This window comes from Aquarana catesbeiana, linkage group LG05 (genome assembly GCF_042186555.1).
Source record: "Aquarana catesbeiana isolate 2022-GZ linkage group LG05, ASM4218655v1, whole genome shotgun sequence".
In the NCBI taxonomy this organism is placed as follows: Eukaryota; Metazoa; Chordata; class Amphibia; order Anura; family Ranidae; genus Aquarana; species Aquarana catesbeiana.
The window spans coordinates 374,261,327-374,283,067 of record NC_133328.1 but is presented as its reverse complement, the minus strand read 5'-3'; positions in this window follow the sequence as shown (position 1 = coordinate 374,283,067).

Sequence of the window (21,741 nt, the reverse complement as noted above, 5' to 3'; positions counted from 1 at the left end):
TTGGTGCTACATTGGCTTTTCTCCAATCAGCTGGTACCATTCCAGTCAATAGACTGTCTGTAAAAATTAGGAACAACGGTCTGGCAATCACCTGACTGAGTTCCCTAAGTACCCTCGGATGCAAGCCATCTGGTCCCGGTGATTTATTAATGTTAAGTTTCTCAAGTCTAATTTTAATTCCGTCCTCTGTTAACCATGTAGGTGCTTCCTGTGTTGTGTCATGAGGATAAACACTGCAGTTTTGGTTACTGAAGCCCCCCGATTCACTCGTGAAGATTGAGGAGAAGAATAAATTCAATACCTTTGCCATCTCCCCATCCTTTGTAACCAGATGTCCTTCCTCATTCTTTATGGGCCAATATGGTCTGTCCTCCCTTTTTTACTGTTTACATACTTAAAGAATTTCTTGGGATTTTTTTTGCTCTCCTCCGCTATGCGTCTTTCATGTTCTATCTTAGCCATCCTAATTGCACCCTTACATTTCTTATTGCATTCTTTATAAATTCTGAATGCTGAGGATGATCCCTCAACCTTGTATTTTTTGAAGGCCTTCTCCTTTGCTTTTATATGCATTTTTACATTGGAGTTAAGCCATCCAGGATGTTTGTTCGCTCTTTTAAATTTATTACCCAATGGGATACATTGGCTAATGCCCTTATTTAATATGCTCTTAAAGCAAACCCATCTCTCCTCCGTATTCTTTTCCTAATATTTTATCCCAATTTATGCCTTTTAGCAAGGTTTGTAGTTTAGGGAAGTTGGCTCTTTTGAAATTCAGTGTCTTTGTGTTCCCTTCATGTTTCCTATTTGTGTGATTTATACTGAAACTAATTGACCTGTGATCGCTGTTACCTAAATTGCCCCGTATTTCCACATCTGTTATCAGGTCTGTATTGTTGGTAATCAGTAGATCTAGTAATGTTTTATTTCTAGTTGGTGCGTGTACCATCTGACCCATAAAATTGTCCTGCAAGACACTAAGGAACTGGCGAGCCTTAAATGAATGCGCGGTTCCCTCCGCCCAGTCTATGTCTGGATAATTAAAATCCCCCATTATGATAACATTTCCCATCCTTGCTGCTAATCCAATTTGTGATAGGAGATCCGTCTCCACTTCTTCCCTCAGGTTAGGGGGCCTATAGCATACTCCCAGTATTATTTTCCCCTTAGCTTCATCCCTTTGGAGCTCTACCCATAAAGATTCCACATCCTCCCTAGCCCCCTCAGTGATGTCATCTCTCACATTCACTTGTACATTATTCTTGATATATAGGCATACCCCTCCCCCCTTTTTACCCTCTCTATCCTTGCGGTATAGGGTATACCCTTGAATGTTTGCCAGCCAATCATGAGAGCTGTTGAACCAGGTCTCTGAAATTCCCACAAAATCCAAATCCTCCTTGTACAACAGTATCTCTAGTTCACCCATCTTGTCTGCCATGCTCCTGGCATTAGTGAACATGCCACATAGTTTAGACCGGTCGCATATTGTCCTCGTATTGGGTGTTTCAAGATTGCAACTAGGACTTGCTACTATACTCACTTGTGTTTTTGTGCTTTGGTTAACCTACCACTAATGCCCCCAATACTACCCTCTGGAATATCTTCCGCGCTGGCTATCACTGTCTCTGGACCCTCCCCCCCATCGCCTAGTTTAAAAACCCCTCTAACTTTTTGGCCATCTTCATTCCCAGCAGATCTGCACCCTCCTCATTTAGGTGCAGTCCGTCCCTTCTATAGTACCGGTTACCGACTGAGAAGTCGGCCCAGTCCTCCAGGAACCCAAACCCCTCCTTACTACACCAGCTCTTCGGCCACTTGTTTACTTCCCTAATCTCCCTCTGCCTTTCTGGTGTGGCTCGATGTACCGGTAGTATTCCTGAGAACACTACCTTGGAGGTCCGTTTCCTTAATTTAGCTCCTAAGTCCCTAAAATCGTTCTTTAAGACACTCCATCTGCCTCTGACTTTGTCATTGGTGCCAACGTGCACCATGACAGCCGGGTCTTCCCCAGCCCCTCCCAGTAATCTGTCCACAAGATCCGTGATGTGCCGAACCCGAGCGCCCGGTAGACAACATACTGTTCGGCGCTTCAGGTCTTGGTTACAGATTGCCCTCTCTGTCCTTCTAAGAATTGAGTCCCCTACCACCAGAATCTGTCTTTCCTTTCCCTTTGCTGCCCCCCCCACTCTCACTGGAGGAGTTCTTCCCCTGGCAGCTAGGAAAGTCCCTCATCTCCAGCAGTGCTGGTCCCTGACTGGTTTCACCAATGTCACTCAATGGAGCGTACTTATTGGGATGCTCCAGTCCTGGAACGGCCTCTCTGGCACTTCCCCCTCTACCCCTCCTGACTGTCACCCATCTACTCTTTGCTAGTGCCTGCACCTCTTTGTCTCCACCCGCCTCTGTGCTGGCCCCTGCCGGCACCTGCCGTGTACGTTCCTGGCTCACCTTTAGTATGGAGGGACTTCTCAGTGCTGACAGTTGCTTCCCCAGATTCAGAACCTGGGCTTCCAGGGAAACAATGTGCTTACATTTTGCACAGCAGTATTCGCCCTCGATCGGATGATCAAGGAACGCATACATGCGGCAAGATGTACAAAGAGTCGCCTCTTCACACCCGCCGGGCATCGTACCTATTAAATTTAGTGAGGATTTGGGGATTTTACCCTGTCCAAATTACCTAACAGCTAGCTTCCTGGCACTAATACTCAAGACAATACACAGGTACACGACAATACACAGGTACACAACAAGACAATACACAGGTACTCACAGACCTACGTGCACTCGCAATACACAAGTATACAGTACACAATACACAAGTACTAACGATCCACACACACTACTCAGACAACACTCAGATACTCACACTACACAGGTACTATGACCCCTATTATAACCTCCTGTTTTAAACTCTGGTTTTTAACTCCCACTTATTCCAGCTCCACTTACACCAAGCTCCACAGCTTCAGACTGAGCACGCTTTTTTTTATTTTATTTTATTTTTTATTTTATTAATATTTTTTTTTTTTTACTAGTAATGGCGGTGATCAGCGATTTTTATCGTGACTGCCACATTATTGCGGACACATCGGACAATTTTGACACATTTTTGGGCCCATTGGCATTAATACAGTGATCAATGCTATAAAATTGCATTGGTTACTGTAAAAATGTCACTGACAGTGAAGGGGTTAACCACTAGGGGGCGGGGAGGGGTTAAGTGTGTCCTGGGCAGTGATTGTAACTGTGGGGGGATGGGCTAGCAGTGACATGACACTGATCGCTGCTCCCGATGACAGGGAACAGACGATCTGTGTCCTGTCACTAGGCAGAACGGGGAGATGCTGTTTACATCGGCATCTCCCCGTTCTTTAGCTCCGTGACATGATCGCGGGTATCCCAGCGGCGATCGAGTCCGCGGATCCCGCGGGCACGGTCACGGAGCTCACGGCAGGCGCACGTGCACGCCGGGAAATTAAAAATAACGCACAGGTACGTTACTTTGCCCAGCCTTGCCATTCTGCCGACGTATATGTGCTGACAGCGGCAAGTGGTTAAAAGATATATCTAGTCTTAAAAAAGAACATAAAAAATCTCCAGATAATTCTAACTTATTACAAAAACTCAATAACAAAAGGAATGAGTTTAGGACAACTTTATTAACTAACCATGACAAATACCTCAAACGACTGAAATTGAATTATTACTCCCAAAATAATAGGGCAGGCAAATTTATGGCCTCTGTACTACGTCACCGCCAAAGAACACAAAAAATTGATAGACTAATTCATCATAAATCTGGGAAAGCATTAATAAACCCACAAGAAATAGCAGATGCGTTCTCAGATTATTATGGAGATTTTTACAACTTAAAAAATGACAAGGATACTATCCAACCAACGTTAAAAGACATTACAGTATTCTTAGACAAAGTGAACTTACCCAAAATTGACTCTAATACACTTGACGCACTAAATCAACCCATATCGTTAATGGAAACCCAGAAAGTTATAAAAGACCTTCCACTGCATAAATCGCCAGGTAATGACGGTCTGTCCAATGAATATTACAAAACATTCATTATTATTTTAGCTCCGCACTTAACAAACCTGTTTAATTGCATAGCTACAGCCAAATGTTGCCCGAAAGAACTATTAGAAGCTGTAATAATTACTCTCCCGAAATCTGATAAAGACTTGGCATCTCCTTTAAACTATCAACCAATCTCGTTGCTCAATTTGGACATTAAAATTTATGCCAAAATATTGGCCATTAGTTTGTTAGACATAACCCCTTACCTGGTCGACTCTGACCAAGTAGGCTTTGTTAAGGGTCGTCAAGCCCCAGACGGCACGAGAAGGATGATCAATTTGATTAACTACTTTGAGAGCACACAAATGCTCCTAGATCTGAACGCAGAGAAGGCATTCGATAGAGAGCATTGGAACTATATCTCCAGGACACTTGAGAAGTTTGGATTTTCAGGATTTATCTTCATGAATTCATCCATGAAGAATTATGCTACTTTTATACACAACCATCAGCAAAAGTTTCCACCTCGGGAATGTTGTCTAAAACTTTTAACCTCACGAACGGCACCAGACACCACTCTCACCCATTATATTTTCTTTGGTAATTGAACCCTTAGCGGAAACCATTAGGTCTAATGAAAATATTTCAGGAATAAAGATAGAATACTTAAATTGGGCTATTTGCTGATGACATCATTCTATCTTTAACTATTCCCAACAAATCCCTGCACGTGCTACAATCAATACTTAACTCCTTTAGTAAAGTATCTTATTACAAAATTAACAATAGGAAAAGCTTTGCCCTACCTATGAATATATCTAATGATACCTCTACCATCCTCAAAGAAAAATATACCGTATTTATCGGCGTAAAACACGCACCCCAAGTTTAGGAGGGAATTTTAAGGAAAAAACTTTTAGGAGGGAAGTTTAAGGAAAAAACTTACATTTAAATGCCCATCAGTGCAGCCTTATCAGTGTCCATCTGCAGCCTTGTCCATCATTGCAGCCTTGCCCAGTGTCCATCTGCAGCCTTGCCCAGTGTCTTTGCAGCCTTGTGTATTGCAGCCTTGTCATTACAGCCTTGTGTATTGCAGCCTTGTGTACTGCAGCCTTGCCCAGCCTCATTGCAGGCTCATTTTTTAAAATTGGTGCCGATCTCCGCTGATTGGGAGCGGAGCGAGCGCCGCCAACATACACAAAGCCGAGTGTACTCGGCTAGTCTCGGCTCCGCTCGCAGTCCCGCCCCTATGATGGACATAACACAGGTCCAATGGTGGGACTGGGCGTGACTGTGAGAGGAGCCGAGACTAGCCGAGTACACTCGGCTTTGTGTATGTTGTCGGCGAACGCTTCACTCCGCTCCCAATCAGCGGGGGATCGCGTATAACACGCACCCACAATTTTACCCTGATTTTAAGGGAAAAAAGTGCATGTTATACACCGATAAATATGGTAATTATAGTTGGGATGCATCTTCGTTCACCTACCTAGGTATCAACCTTACATTTCCCGCAAAAAAAACTATATGCAGCTAATTTTCCTAAGTTATAAGACTTGATTTCTAAAGATTTTCAAAATATAAAACAAACACACCTATCCTGGATAGGCAAAATTGCAGCATTTAAAATGCAAACCCTACCCAAGATACTCTACCTTTTTAGAGCCATACCTATTCCAATACCTTCAAGCTTTTTCAAGATTCTAAATACCAAATTGAGAAACCTGGTCTGGAATAACAAAAAAACAAGGGTAGCATTCTCTATTTTAACATCTTCTAAAAACAAAGGGGGTATGAACTTACCTGATATGCATAAATCAAATAAAATACTGGTTCTTCCCAAATAATGATAAGCTGTGGTTATCCATTGAAAGAGAAATCACTAAGGGAATGATTTATTTGCCCTGTCAGTGGCTTACATGATATTCCCTAAGGTCATAGTTCCTAAATTGCTTTCCATTAAAGCTACCCTGTTAGCATGGAAGTTTCTTGTCTCAAACTTCCATGCTCTAGGGCATATACAAAAGATACCTATACCACTCAGAGCCCTTGACTACTGTAGAGGCCGACTCTTGATGAACAAATGGATTGCTGAGGGCTTTAACTTTTACGTACACCTTCCCTCAGGATACAAAGCCCCGATTGATGATAAGTTAAGTAAGCTTAACCGTCTGCAAAGCTTTAATCCACATCAAGATTTTGAAATTCCATCTTTAATTTGGTCACACCTCACCATTAACAAACCTTTAAAACATAAAAGTATAGCTTTCTTCTATAAAGTTTTTTCTCAGTATCCTAAATATGAGAAAAACCCTAATATGTATAAATGGGAAAAAGATTTAGGACAATCCTTTTCGGACGAATGTTGATACAATGCTATTAGAATAAACCAAACTGCAACATCCTGCTTAGAGCATTGGGACAACTCCCAGAAAATATTGAATAGATGGTACTTATCTCCTTAAAAATTTGCAAAAATATATCCATCTACATCACCACTATGCTGGCGTTGTACGGATCAAGTTGGTTCCTTATTCACATTTTATGGAGCTGTAAAAATCTGACCAGTTTCTGGAACTCGATAACCACCTTTATTGCCTATCTCACAGGCAACTTGTTAAAACTATCACCTGCTATGGCCCTTTTAGATATCACCCTTGAAAATTTCCCATTTCAATACAGAATATTAGTAGTGAATATTCTTATAGCGGCTAGACTTACCATAACGAAAATGTGGAAATCAATTGAGGCCCCTAACCCGTGTGATGTCATTCTTATGCCCCGTACACACGGTCGGATTTTCCGATGGAAAATATGCTATCGGAGCTTGTTGTTGGAAATTCCGACCATGTGTGGGCTCCATCGGACTTTTTCCATCGGATTTTCTGACACACAAAGTTTGAGAGCAGGCTATAAAATTTTCCGACAACAAAATCCGATCGCGTCAATTCCAACCGTGTGTGCACAATTCCAACGCACAAAGTGCCACGCATGCTCAGAAGAAATTCCGAGACGGAACAGCTCGCTCTGGTAAAATTAGCGTTCGGAATGGATAGAGCACTTTCGTCAGGCTGCAATGTTTAAAATTGTTTAATGCAGCGCACTCTCTTCTTCTTTATAATGTGAGAAGAATGAAGTTGTTTTGCTGCTGATATTCACAAAGAGTTCTTACAAACTTTTTTCTTTATTATTTATCGTGATTTCATCAATATATTTTGATTTGTCACATCTGACAAAAAATATATATATTATTATTTTTTTGGTTTGTATTTTTTTCAAGCCTGATTTTTTTTTTTTTTGATTTGTATTGGTTTCAAGCCTGATCTTGTTGTTAATTTTTTTTATTTTTTTATTTTACATCCTGAATATTTTTGTGTGTGTTTTGTGTGTCAAGTTACCACAACACCATTATTATCTTGTATTATTTAATCTCAAGGAGGTTGCTTGGTGTTGGTGTCTCTTGCTAATTTCACATTGTATTTTTGAAATGTACCTGCCTCCTCACAAACAAACTGTCCTTTTTGAAGGGAAAAAGACATAGGCGAGTCTAATTGAAACAAATTCTTTATTAAGGGCTCATAACCAAACAAACAAAGAGGGAGGCAATGCTGGAGAAACAGCAGAAATTGGTGAAGCCTTTGGCCCCCAGGGCACACATCAATTATTTTACTGCAAAATTGGTGGCCTGAGGAGTCCTTATCTAAGGGAGTGCAGTCTGGTCCAGAAGTCCTGGAGATCCTGAAAGCAGCAGATGACATCTGTGTCCCCAGGCTGTGGTCATACAAGAGCCTGCATCTTTTGCCAGACCAGACTGAACCCAGGGTCATCACTCTCTGGTCTTCCTTCCACGCTTCCTTCCACGCTGTGGCTGTGGTGGTGGAGTTGTGGCAGGAGCAGGAGGATGGTCCAACTCACTCAGATGGGTTTTATGTGTGATTTCGCCTCTCACCCCCTTAGTTAAGACTTTATAAAGAAGGTCCTCACACAGGAGGCGTTGACCCTCCTGCATGCCCTGCAGTTTGGTGGCAGCCATGCAGGCAAAGGCCTCTTCAGGAGTGGGGGTGGCTCTGAGGGACACAGAAGCCTCCTGAATCAGCCTGAGTGCTGAATCCTGCACGTGACTACCCTTCCTGGGTCTTTTGTTTGGAAGACGGAGGGGAGGAACCTGCGATTCAGTCAGGCTCCTACTGGGCCCAGGTTTCTCCTGGCTGCCACTTAGCCCCTCCTCCTCCTGGCTGCCACTAACCACCACCTCCTCCTGGCTGCCACATTCCACAGCCTCCTCCTGTGTGGCACATTCCACAGCCTCCTCCTCCTGGCTGAGGTCTTATTGTGTATGAAAAAGGGACATAGTTTGAGTTTTTTATTCATCAATCACACACAATTTTCACCTCATGATTGTTGCAAATTAAATGTTAACAAATATAACAGACTATCATTCTGAGCCCAGCATTTTACATTCTTGTCCCAATTATTTTTGCCCACTACTGTCTATTGATATGTAAAACACTTTATTAAATCAGCAATTAGTGATCAAGAATAACATCTAGTAAACATCATTTATTTCTTGACCAGAAATCTGTAGAAGAATGCTATACCTGGCTCCAGCTGGTCTCCTCCACTTCTTCCTGGCTGGAAGTCTGTCAGGTCACCTTGAGGCTAGGTGACAGATGCACACCGTTGGGATCAGGAGTGCACCGCAAGGCAGTGGTCCCTACGGCTAACTGCTGCGGATGGGAGTCCAGGTATAAGGAAGGCAGGGCCGCTGGAACACCAACACGGATCCCACCAGGGTTAGAGCGTAGGATTCCCTGGGGCGCAGAGTCTAAGAGCCAGCAGGTGTTCACCAGAGCCTCTAGTGGTGAGGATGGACTGGGCTGCAACTGGCTCCAGGTCGTGACCCCCAGGGTCCCCCAGTTCACACCCACAGTAGGCAACAGAAGGATAGGGATAGTAAAGGAATAAGCCAAGGTCAGGGCCACAAGCAGACAAGGACAACAGAGTACACGCCAAGGTTCAGGGTCACAGGCAAACAAGGATAGTCGGGGACACACCAAAGGTCAGGGTCACGAGCAGACAGGAATAGTATAGAACACGCCAAGGTCGGTAACAGAAATGAACGTGGAGCACACGGCAGGCAGGAACAGGAATCCAAACACACAAAGGTTGATCAGCAGGGCTGACCTGCAGTGCAGAGGTTAATATAGAGTTCTCTGATAGGAGCTGGGGTGGAGCCATGCTAGAGGAGAGTTAATAAAAGCAGTCAGGTGAGAGACAGCTGGTCTTTGGAGATGAACACATGAAGACAGGTAAGCTGACAAACTCTATTGCATAACCATGACAGTACCCCCCTCTTATGAGGCCTCCCCCTTCCCCGCCTGGGACCAGGTTTAGAGGGGAACTTCAAATGAAACTTCCTCAACAGACGAGGTGCAAAGACCTCAGAAGCTTTGATCCACAACCTCTCCTCAGGACAAAACCCCTTCCAATGCACGAGGTACTGGAGAATGCCCCTACAGAGTCGGGAATCCAAAATTTGGCTAACCTCGTACTCCTGATTATCCTCAGAGATCGGCGCTGCCGTAGAGAGAGGACGAGAGAACTTATTGAGGACTAAAGGCTTCAGAAGGGCAACATGGAAGGAGTTAGAGATTTTGAGGCTTTTGGGAATCTGGAGCTTGAAACAAACTGGATTCAGTTTAGAAATTATGGTGTACGGACCAATGAATCTTGGGGCAAATTTGAGAGAAGAAACCCGGAGTTTGATGTTCCTGGTGGAGAGCCAGACTTTGTCTCCTGGCTGAAGAGAAGGCGGCTTATGCCTGTGACAGTCAGCAAAACTCTTGAATTTGTTGGCAGCTTTCTGGAGCGAATCATGAATGTCAGCCCACATGAAATTGAATGATTCCTGAACAGTAGCCAAAGCTGGAATGTCGGAAGAACAGGTCATAGGAAGAGGGAGTTGAGGATGTCTTCCATAAACAGTGATAAAGGGTGTTTTCTGAGAACTGACGTTGACATGATTATTGTGGGAGAACTCTGCCCACGGAAGTAGTGATGCCCAATCATCGTGATGAGCCGAGGCCAAGGTACGGAGAAAGACCTCCAACTCCTGATTAACCCTCTCAGTATGGCCATTGGATTGGGGATGGTAAGAAGAGGTAAAATCCAAGATAATGTTGAGGGACTTGCAAAAGGCTCTCCAAAAACGGGACGTAAACTGAACACCCCTGTTTGAAATAACATGGGAAGGAACCCCATGAAGGCGGAAAATCTCTCGTACGAAAATGGGAACCAAGGAAGAGGCAGAAGGGAGACCAGGAAGAGGAACAAAATGAGCCATCTTGGAGAACCAATCGATTACCATCCAAATGGCTGTATTATTCTCCGACAGTGGAAGATCGGTGATAAAATCCATGGCGATGTGAGACCAGGACTCCTTAGGAATGGGCAAGGGCATGAGAAGACCAGCAGGGGCTAGTGTGGAAGATTTAGACTGAGCACAGACATGACAAGCCTTAACGTACTCTTTAACATCCGAGCGGAGGTTAGGCCACCAGTAGAGACGACTGATGAGCAGGAAGGATCGGAGGAACCCAGCATGACCTGCACCTGCACCTTGGAATCATGTCCTCAACGAAGGATCTTAGCTCAGTGGGAACAAAGGTCTTGTCAGGAGGAATTTTTGATTCCAGGGTGGTAGAATGAGCAACAATGCATGAGGTCGGAATGATCGGCTCAGGATCAGGGGTGGAAAAGTCCAAAGTGTCAAATGACCTAGAGAGCGCATCAGCCCGACCGTTGCAGGAACCAGGTTTGTACCTAATTGTGAATTTAAAACGAGAAAAGAAGAGACTCCACCTGACCTGTCTGGGGTTCAGACGTTTAGCATTCTGTAGGTATTGTAGATTCTTGTGATCAGTAAAGATCGTAATGGAGTGAGGGGAACCCTCCAAGAGATGACGCCACTCTTCCAACGCCAATTTAATTGCGAGAAGTTCCCGATCACCAATGGCATAATTTCTCTCTGCCTGAGAAATTTTTTTGGAGAAGAACGCACATGGTTGACGTCTCTTCTCAAAGAACTGAAGAAGCACAGCTCCCACCCCCATCGAAGAAGCGTCTACTTCAATAAAAAATGAGTCCCCAGGATTTGGTCTCCTCAAGAGAGGTCCAGAAACAAAGGCCTGTTTCAGATCGTGAAACGCAGAGACAGCCTCAGGAGGCCAGTCTTTGGCATTCGCACCCTTCTTGGTTAAAGCGATAATAGGCGCGGCAATGGAAGAGTAATTCCTTATGAACTGCCTGTAATAATTTGTGAAGCCAAGAAAGAGCTGTGTGGCCTTGAGGCTAGCAGGAAGGGGCCAGTTGGTAATGGCCAAAACCTTTCCGGGATCCATGAGAAGACCCAAACTAGAAACAAAATACAGTATCCCAGAAACAGGACCTCAGGACATTCAAAGGAACATTTCTCCAGCTTGGCATAGAGATTATTCTCTCTAAGGCGCTGAAAAACGGTACGGACATGGTTTCTGTGAGCAAGCAGATTTTCGGAAAAGATGAGCATGTCATCCAGATAGATGACAACAAACTGGTACAGTAGATCCCTGAAGATTTCATTGACAAAGTTCTGGAACACAGCTGGAGCATTACACAAACCAAAAGGCATAACCAGATATTCGTAATGCCCGTCCCTAGTGTTAAACTCAGTCTTCCATTCGTCACCTTCCCGTATTCTAATGAGATTGTATGCACCTCTGAGATCCAACTTGGTGAAAATGGAAGCCCCCTTCAACCTGTCAAATAGCTCAGATATTAGAGGTAAGGGGTATCGTTTTTTGATGGTCACTGCGTTTAACCCTCGATAGTCGATGCAGGGTCTGAGGGTTCCATCCTTTTTAGCAACGAAAAAGAACCCTGCTCCTGCAGGCAACGAGGATTTCCGGATGAAACCTCTCTCCAGATTCTCGGCGACATACTCAGACATGGCCTGGGTCTCTTGAATGGACAGAGGGCAGGTACGACCCCTGGGCAGAGTTGCTCCAGGGACAAGGTCAATGGCACAGTCAAAAGATCTGTGGGGAGGAAGCACCTCAGCAGACTTCTTACAGAACACATCCCGGTAATCGCTGTATGCCGCGGGAAGATCAGAAGATACGGATGTGGTAGCAATGGGAAGTCTCTCCTTGGGGACCACCTTGAGAAGACAGGACGAGAAACACGAAGGACCCCAAGCCAGGATCTGCCCAGAGACCCAGTCCACATGTGGAGAGTGGAGCTGTAGCCAAGGAAGGCCCAATACAATGGGGGTAGAGGCCTTGCGTAGAATGAGGAAGGAAATCCACTCCTGGTGAAATATCCCTACCGACATCCTAATAGGTAGCGTCTGGAAACGTATAGGACCCCCTGGAAGCACATGCCATCAATTGCCGAGACTACCAGTGGTGTAGCGAGGGGAGAAAGGGTAAACTTCATAGAAGAAGCAGTTCTCCAGTCCATAAAATTGCCGGCAGCCCCGGAGTCCAGATATGCTAGGACGGATTGGGGAGAAGGGCCTACATGGAGGAACACCTGAAGAAGAAGACGAGAAGGTGATGTTTCTGGGTCCAATACTCCACCTTCCAAATGTATTAGACCCGAGCGTTTCCTGGACGAAGCGAGCAGGAGTCACAAAAATGACCCTTGCCCCCACAATAAAGACACAAGCCTAGAGTTCTGCGTCTAGCACGTTCTTCGGGGGTTAGTCTAGTCCGACCCAGCTGCATAGGTTCCTCAGCAGGCAGAGGATGCTCCACAGAGCGACGGGGGACGAGTTCTGGCTGACTAGGACCTAGAGGGTGCTGGCGCCTTTTTTCTAGGGACCTCTCCTGGAAACGAATGTCAATCTGATTGCACAAGGAAATTACATCATCCAGACTGGTGGGGATGGCTCTTCCTGCTAATTCATCCTTCACTCGGTCAGAGAGGCCATGTAAAAAGGTTGCGACCAGGGCCTCTTTGTTCCAGCTCAATTCAGCTGTCAGGATACGGAACTGAAGCGCATATTGTCCCACTAAACAAGATTCCTGGCGAAAGCTTAAAAGGGCACTAAGCGCTGAAGAAACCCGAGCTGGCTCCTCGAAGATATTACGAAAAAGCTTCAAGAAGTCGGACAGGCTGGAAACCACCGGGTCATTCTTCTCCCACAGGGGGGCAACCCAAGCTAAAGCTTCACCAGAGAGGAGGGAAATGATATAGGCTACCTTAGCCCGATCAGACAGAAAGTTTTGAGGCTGGAGCTCAAAATGAATGGTGCATTGGCTGAGGAAGCCCCTGCAGGCCTTGGAGTCCCCAGAGAAACGGGACGGAGCTGGCAGTAAATATGAATGTGTGGCTGCGACTGGTGCGATAGGTGCAGCTGCTAATTGTACTTGAGGCTGCAAGTTCGGGTTACCCAAAGAGGCCTGGAGCTGCAGATCCTTAAGGAATAGCATCACCTGAGTCTGATTAGATTCCTGGGTCTCGAGTCTGCGAACTATGCCCTGCAATGGATCAGCTGCAGGAAGCGACACGTCAGCCGGGTCCATGGCTGATCAAACTGTCAGGTCACCTTGAGGCTAGGTGACAGATGCACACCGTTGGAATCAGGAGTGCACCGCAAGGCAGTGGACCCTATGGCTGACTGCTGCGGATGGGAGTCTAGGTATAAGGAAGGCAGGGCCGCTGGAACACCAACACGGATCTCACCGGGGTTAGAGCGTAGGCTAAGAGCCAGCAGGTGTTCACCAGAGCCTCTAGTGGTGAGAAAGGACTGGGCTGAAACAGGTCGCGACCCCCAGGGTCCCCCAGCTCACACCCACAGTAGGCAACAGAAGGATAGGGATAGTAAAGGAATAAGCCAAGGTCAGGGCCACAAGCAGACAAGGACAACAGGGTACACGCCAAGGTTCAGGGTCACAGGCAAACAAGGATAGTCGAGGACACGCCAAAGTTAGGGTCACAAGCAGACAGGAATAATATAGAACACGCCAAGGTCGGTAACAGAAATGAACGTAGAGCACACGGCAGGCAGGAACAGGAAGCCAAACACACAAAGGTTGATCAGCAGGGCTGACCTGCAGTGCAGAGGTTAATATAGAGTTCTCTGATAGGAGCTGGGGTGGAGCCATGCTAGAGGAGAGTTAATAAAAGCAGTCAGGTGAGAGACAGCTGGTCTTTGGAGATGAACACATGGAGACAGGTAAGCTGACAAACTCTATTGCATAACCATGACAAAGTCCCAGGTTGGACATTGGAAGCCTCAGCTGGGGTGAAAGGAAGAGTGGAATGAAGGGTTGAGAGGGATTCCCTGACTTCAGTCTGGTCTGACAGAAATCGCAGTCTCTCATAGTACCACAGCCTGGGGACATAAACGTCATCTGCTGCTGCTCCTGATCTCTGGGAATCCGTGACCTTCTTGCGCTCCCTAAGATAAGTGCTCCTCAGGCCACCAATTTTGGCTTTTAAATAGGGGATGGTTGCCGTGGGGACCACCGGCTTCACCAACTCCAGCAGTTTCTCCAGCGCTGCCTGCCTCTTTTATTTATGATTATAATGAGAATGTTTCACCTGCCACAGACAGGGCAGCTCCCTGTATTTGTCTATGAACAGGGGGAGCAAGTTGTGGTAATTGAAGCCATCCATTTTCTCTACAAGACACAACACAAGACAAACCCTAATGTCAGGCGAAACTCTCCTAATCTTGTTACAATATAGGCCTTAATTTATAAGCAGTATAGGCCCAAGTTTAGATCTTACCTTCGTTATCACGATCGGTGCCTCCAACACTCCTTCCTCCGCTCACAGATCGTACGTACTACGCACGCATGTTACGCTTTATATACATTGCGCATGCGTGAAACTCCGCCCGCCCCCTGACGTTCTTTCTAGTCTATTCCCCGCCCCTTCTCATTCGGCGCAGTGGGGGAAGAGCACATGGCAGAGGCACAACAGGTGCATGCTAATTACAGCAACGAGGAGGAGAAGGAGGAAAGCCTGGAGCCTGAAACGTCCCGATCCAGAAGGAGACGATTTAAGGCCTCAAATATGTCCTTTGGGGAGATGTTGGAGATGGTCGACATCCTGAAGAGGGCCGACTATGATGGAAGTATGGACCTTACCCCAACCCCAATGTCAGAAAGGCCAAGATCATGGCGAAAGTAGTCAAGAGTCTGCACCGGAATTTTGGGGTACGACAATCGAAAGATCAGCTCAGGAAGCAATGGTCGGACCTCAAATTAAGGGAGCACAAGCAGTACAGAAGGATCCGGAGAGTGCTGCAAAAAAGTAAGTAGTTGTCCTGTGTTCCTATTCTTTATTTTTATTACGTTCGTGCTGCTCCATGTGCTTTTCTTAACTGTTGTACAGTTTAAAATGGCAACGTTCATGTTCATGGGCACATTATTCGTTCGTATGAAACATTGTTCGTTCGGCCCAGAAAACATCATTGTTTTGGCCATATGCATTTGAATAGATTTTTTATGGCCTACTTCTCTTAAAATAATTTGGTTGTGTAGATGGGTTTGTAACTAGAATGAAATGCAAACTAGATTCTGTGTAAGGAGAGGACACTCAGAAGCAGTTTTCACATCTGGATCCTGGAGCACTAGTGGGGGACACCAGAACACCCTTTTTATTAGGGGGTCCCACACAGGTGCTCCAGTGTATACTATAGGGGTGACTCCATCTGTGAAGCTTGTACAAAACAGGTAAGTATTCAAGCTCGACCAAGGAAAAAAAAAATTTCTGCATCTTGGAACTCTGCCAAAACAGACAATAGTACCCCACTTCCAAGCAATATTTCATATTCCTATTTCTGCCATCAAATATCTGTGTGCTAAGTATACCCTTTTTTTTTTTACATAGGGGATAAAAGACTCAGAGGACACCCCTCATCCGAGGAGACCACAGACCCCCCACCTCAGGAAGAAGTGGAGATCCCACAAAGCCAACATGAGGAGGAGGAGGTGGAGGAAGACGTGGTGGAAATTGTCACCACATCAGGTGAGTGTCTGTGACCACAGGCTCAGGTAAGAGATGGATGCCGGCATATTTATAATACATGGTGTGTTTTTGTTTCTATCTTTTTAGGTGATCGAGATGTTGTGGATCCAGATCATTTCACCTCTGAAAGTGCACAGATCCTGATCAGGGAGATCATGGGGTGTAATAGGGACTTGGAAAACATCCAGAAAAACATCAATGATGTTCAAAAAAAATGAAGAACATCATTGATGTTTTAGGGAGAGTTTAAAACCCCTCCAAATCCCTTCCCTTTTTTGTGGTTTTTGTGATCTACAAATTTCTAATATTTTTTGAAATATTCGTGAAAAGCCAAATTTTGAAGATGCACACAGTGTGTCAACATGTGCTATCTGCCATCACGCCATCACGCGTTTTGGGGGTGCAACCCCTTCCTCAATAATAAAGTAGCTGGGAGGAAGGGGTTGCACCCCCAAAACACGTCCCTTGATCCCCCGTGATGGCAGCTAGCACATGTTGACATTCGGCAATTTGTGTGCATCTTCAAAATTTGGCTTTTCCAGGGGTGACTTCACTCCATCTGAACGCAATATCAAACACAGTTTGTAAATACTCATGTCTGATATTGCCTTCAATTTCTTTAAAAGTTGAACTTTGTAAGTTCAAGATTTGTGTCTTTCTTGTTGGTTTTAAACATGCCTGTTTTATCTTAAATGAACATTTCTACTTTTTCTAATGTGACCCAAAAAATTGTTATACAACAAACATGTTGGTTTGTTTTAAAAACCTTTTACAAATGCACATGTGATTGTGCTGGTATTAAAAAGATTGATAATCAAGAATGTGTGGATTATTGTTTCAACGCTCCAAAACTTTTGTTGTGCTCTAATTGGTGTTTACTGTGACAATGGGGGTTAGTTCCTAACGGAAAATCCACTTTACACTACAAGTGCAGTTTCAAGTGCACTTGTAGTGCAAAGTGTCTTTGCCTTTAGTAAATAACACCCAACAGTGCTTTTTAATGTTACACAATCACGCCATTTTCAGGACCCACCACATTTCTGTCAGGGTCAGTTAAAAGAAACACAAGCAGTAAATGTCACCAAAGATTTTAGTAGTTAAAATGATTTTTTTATTTGAAAAATGTTTCAGACATTGTCTGGCATATTGATGGCCCCCTACCCACAAAGTATTCAAGGTATCTAAGACAGACCTCATGGGCACTCGGGGGGGCAAGTCAGGACGGCCACTTTCAAGTGCCGTCAGGGTTGGTTCATTAGGATTTCCGGCCTCAGGCCCAACTGAGCCAGCATAGTTGGCAGAATTTTGCCGTAAAAAGTTGTGTAGAACACAGCACGCCAGGATGATATGATTCAGTTTGTACTCTGCCATGTGTATGGGTGTAAGAAATAGGCGGAACCAGCTGGCCATGATTCCAAATGTGTTCTCCACCACTCTTCTGGCTCTGGCCAGCCAGTAATTAAAAACCCTCTGGTCCGGGGTGAGGGTCCTCATCGGGAATGGCCGCATAAGATGGTCCCCTAGCACAAACGCTTCATCAGCAATGAAGACGAATGGGAGTCCTTCCACATTGTCTTCTGGAGGTGGCAAGTCCAAGCTGCCATTCTGGAGACGCCTGTAGAACTCCGTCTGGGCGATGACTCCACCATCGGACATCCAGCCATTCTTCCCCACGTCCACATTCAGGAACTCGTAAGTAGCCGACACCACTGCCAACATCACAATACTATTGAACCCCTTATAATTATAATAGTATGACCCCGAGTTGGGTGGTGGAACGATGTGGACGTGTTTCCCATCAATTGCCCCTCCACAGTTAGGAAAGTCCCACCGCTAGGCAAAGTGGAAGGCCACAGTCTGCCATTCCTGTGGGTTGGAAGGAAACTGTGGAGTCAAACAAGAAAAAAAAAATTAATAATTTTGCACATAAACAGGGAAAGCAGATTAGACACAAACATTTTTGCCCAACATCAGTATAACATTTATTTTAGGGAGTTTTGAAAGACAAAGGTATAAGTTCCACCTATCAGATTCCCCCTCCCCCCCTCTCATGGGCCATTTCTAACATTATGGGGGGGGGCTCTTGGACAGGTAACCCTCTCCACTTGATTGAGAGATGAATGCCTAAATAATGGGTATTTCTTTGGCCAGCCCCTCTTTAGTTACACTATTGACAGCCCACTGGACAGGTAAGAAGTGTCATAATACAAAGATATAAATATACACTGTACACATTTGAGCACATTTGGAAATTCTGCTATTACCTATCAAGATAATAATAGGATACAAAAACTTTAAACAGTACCATTTGAAAGTATACAGGCAGGCCCTTGCACTACATACTTTGAGGAATTCATCCATACATCTGACCACAAAAGAGGTAGGTATAGTGTGTATGGGTTTGGCAAAGTCAGCAGATAGATGATTGAGGATAGATAGAGAATTGGTATCAGCTGACTGAGCAGTTGGGGGGAGGGAGGGGTCCAATGAGTGCCTCTGGCACTCTGCCTGAATTTAAAGCACACATCACATTTGTAAACATTTTAGGGGGTATTTAGGGTAAAGCACTACTATGGAGCTGATAAAATACATTGTTAAGTGACTACATGAGGTGAATATAGGACCAGGAGACCATGCTGGGGAGGTAAGTGAAGGCAAATATGTATTAAGGACAAAAAAAATAATTACATAAAAATCCAGCATGTATGAAGACAAAGGGGACATTCACAGCATATTCCAATCATGGTAATTAGGGAATGAGGAAAGAAATACAATATATTATCAAACATTAAATACAATAAAATGTGATATTAAAGGATAAATCTTACCTTAATATACTCCTTCTGCAGGACCTGGATGATGGCAGAACAGGTCTCCGGGATAATGATCCCCAGAGCCTGGGAGGAGATGCCTGTCGAGAACTTGAGGTCCTGCAGGCTTCTCCCCGTCGCCAAGTACCGCAAGGTGGCGACGAGCCTCTGCTCCGGAGTGATGGCTTGCCTCATGCAGGTATCCTGCCTGCCGATATAGGGGGTCAGCAAAGCCAACAAACGGTGAAATACGGGGTCCGTCATCCGGAGAAAGTTCCTGAAATCATCAGGATTATTCTCACGGATCTCACGGAGCAAAGGCATGTGACAGAACTGGTCACGCTGAAGCAACCAATTATTGGTCCATGAACTCCTCCCCACCCTGTTCATGGACTGGACTTGTGTCAAGGTCAGGACCCCAACACCAAGCCCCCCGCACAGCACGAACTCTACGAGGAGTACGTATACGCAACATGACTAGAAAACGGTCGGCTGCTCAAAATGAAGTAACAGAACGCACTGAAGAACAGCAAGGCCTGTGAAGAGCGACCTGAAAAACAGCAACGAGCGGACAAGATCGCACAGAAAACTCCAATACGAACTGACTGCACGCACTGAAGAGCAGATACAAACCCACAAGCACAAACTGAACAGCAGAAAACGATCTGAAAACCACGAGTCTGAAAAAGCGCAAATTGTCTCTCACCAAACTTTTACTAACACGAGATTAGCAAAAGGAGCCCAAAGGGTGCCGCGCTTGGTTCAGACCTGCCCTTTTCTAGTCTCTTCGTACGTGGTGTACGTGACTGCGTTCTTGGCGATCAGAAATTCCAACAACTTTGTGCAACCGTGTGTATGCAAAACAAGTTTGAGCCAACATCCGTTGTCGGAATGTCCGATCAATGTCCATTTGTGTGTATGGGGCAAAAGAGTCAACACTCAGGCGTACTATGAATTACTGTTAGCACTTTATAGCACATTATAACATAATTCACTTTAAGAAGCACTGGCATGTATGGATCATACATCCTAAAGCATCTAAAGTACTAAAAGACTTGTACGCTCAGTCTTAACTACCACTAGGTCGCCTGTTGGTATCACTTATTCCTTGTAGAGACTTATGCTGCTTTCATTTCCTGATTGGTTTGACTCGCTAGAATACATTGATTTACTAGACAACATCCTGTTCTCTCTTTTGTTTATTCATGTTAGATTAGACCTGTTTACAGTTTGCTCCCCTAGGGGTGAATAGGTTTATTCTTGGGGGTTTACTAGCTAGAACTGAATTTAAAGATATGAATTTGAAGGATTATTCACGATTATCATACTGACTTAATGTATTTATCAAAAATGCATTCACTATACTATGTAACTGTAATTGTGTGAATCCTGTTATATTTTTCTTAATGTCTTTATTTGTTATTTTATGTTCTGATAACTAAATAAAAAATTGAATGTTAAAAAAAAGAAAAGAAAAGTCTCTATTTATATTTGTAAGGACGTAGGTAACCCCCCTCCCCCTTTTTTTCTATGTTTAATTATTCTCCCCTGGCACTTCTTTAACTGGACTTTAAATACTGACATAGATGGGGATCTTCAGTCTGTGTGAATATGCTATGTGTCCCTCGCAGGATTTCTTGTTTTGCAGGCACGATTATTATTCCCTTTCAGTTGCCTAAGTCTTCAAGGGTCTATATTGCTCCGGTACTGTATTCCCAAGTTTTGTTTTTCTTAGTTTTCTATTGCCTGGAGGTGACACAGTCCTACAATGTTCAAAAAAAGTGCAGTAAAGTTTCACCCTATTCACAACTAGGAACAACATTAATGGTGGTCGGGGTTTTTGCTGGGCAATAACTTGCATTCTACCAATGGTTCACACATTGTTTATAATGCTACTGCTTGACGATCTGCTGTCCAGGGGCTTAACCCAGCAATCACCTGTGAACCTCATTTTTGTTTCTCTTATCCTTTACAACTGTTTTTTTTTTTTTCTTTTGAACTTTGCAACTTGTTTAGGGGGGAAGCCCGCACCAGTTGGGGTGAGTGCAGGGTGGGGAGGGGGTTGTTACTTTTCTGATTATGTTGCTGTATGCATTGCATAATCTTTTTGCGCTAACACATGATTTACTGCTCTCGATGTTGGAGGGTCTTAGGCTGGGTTTACACCATCGCCACATGCGGCTCCCAGCAGGGGTCCGTTGCGTCCTGGTTCACCATTTCAGGTCTGATTTCAGCCCGAAATTTTGGCTGAATTCGGATCTGAAATGGACCAAAAGACGCACAGGGCTTCTGTGCAATTTTGCATCAGAGCCGCAGCGGAGATTTATGAACCGGCTCCATAGAGAGCCGGTCAAAATCTCCTGCTTTTGCGAATTGGATGTGGGGAACCCAGCCTCAGTTGGTTTGACAAACTTTACCATTTCCTGGGGAAGGGTTATTTAACTGTAGTAGAAAATTGTGTATCTCTTACACTATGGCAACCATAAAGCGTATCGCATGGAATGTTCGGGGGATGAGAGATAAGGTGAAGAGATCTGCAGTTCTTTCTTCCCTCGGAAAGCAACATGCGGAAATAATGGTCCAGGTAGAAACACACATGCGGAAGGGTGATTACAAATGCCCCTCAAACGCCTGTGGATTGGTTAGGCTTTTTATTCTACCCATACCTCTCACTCACGAGTGGTCTCGGTCCTCAAGGCTAAATCTGTACACTTTGAGCTGTGGAGAATTGTGTTAGATCCTCAGGGACGCTTTGTCTTTTTACATTCCACAATATACGGAGAACCCTTCTTGTTGTTAGCATTCTATATACCTCCACAATTCTGTTGTATTATACTCAGAGGGGTTCTCGTTCATGGCTCATCATCCTATG